The sequence below is a fragment of the Plasmopara halstedii genome, assembly GCF_900000015.1.
Source record: "Plasmopara halstedii genome assembly, contig: Scaffold_2881, whole genome shotgun sequence".
Lineage (NCBI taxonomy): Eukaryota > Oomycota > Peronosporomycetes > Peronosporales > Peronosporaceae > Plasmopara > Plasmopara halstedii.
Genome location: NW_020189786.1, coordinates 34641 through 35206, shown reverse-complemented (window position 1 = coordinate 35206; position 566 = coordinate 34641).

The window sequence follows — 566 nt, the reverse complement described above, 5'->3', positions numbered from 1 at the left end:
CATGCAGCGACTGCTTCGCAACGAGAGCAGTGTTCAGTGGTTTACGTGCCACTTCACGCGAATCTGAAGGGCCGTGCTCAAGATGCCTCGAACTCTGCCCGACCATGTCACGCATGACATGCAGCGACTGCTTCGATTCAAGACGCGCTCAGTGGTTTACGTGCTATATTACGTGCATCACGGGGGCCTCGCCCTCGATGCCTCGGCCCTTGGTCGACCACGTCACGCATGACACGCAGCGACTGCTTTGATACTCGAGCAGCGCTCAGTGGTTTACGTGCCACTTCACATCACGGGAGCCTCGCCCTCTATGCCTCGGCCCTTGGCAGAACACGTCACGCATGCCATGCAGCGACTGCTTTGATACTCGAGCAGCGCTCAGTGGGTTTTGTGCCACTTCACGTGTATCACGGCGGCCTCGCCCTCGTTGCTTCGGCCCTTGGCCGACCATGTCACGCATGACATGCAACGACGGCTCCGAAACTTGAGCAGCGCTCAGTGGGTTACGGGTCACTCCACGATCAGCCTGCGAGCCACGCTCGGGACTCCTGTCCAATACACCGTTA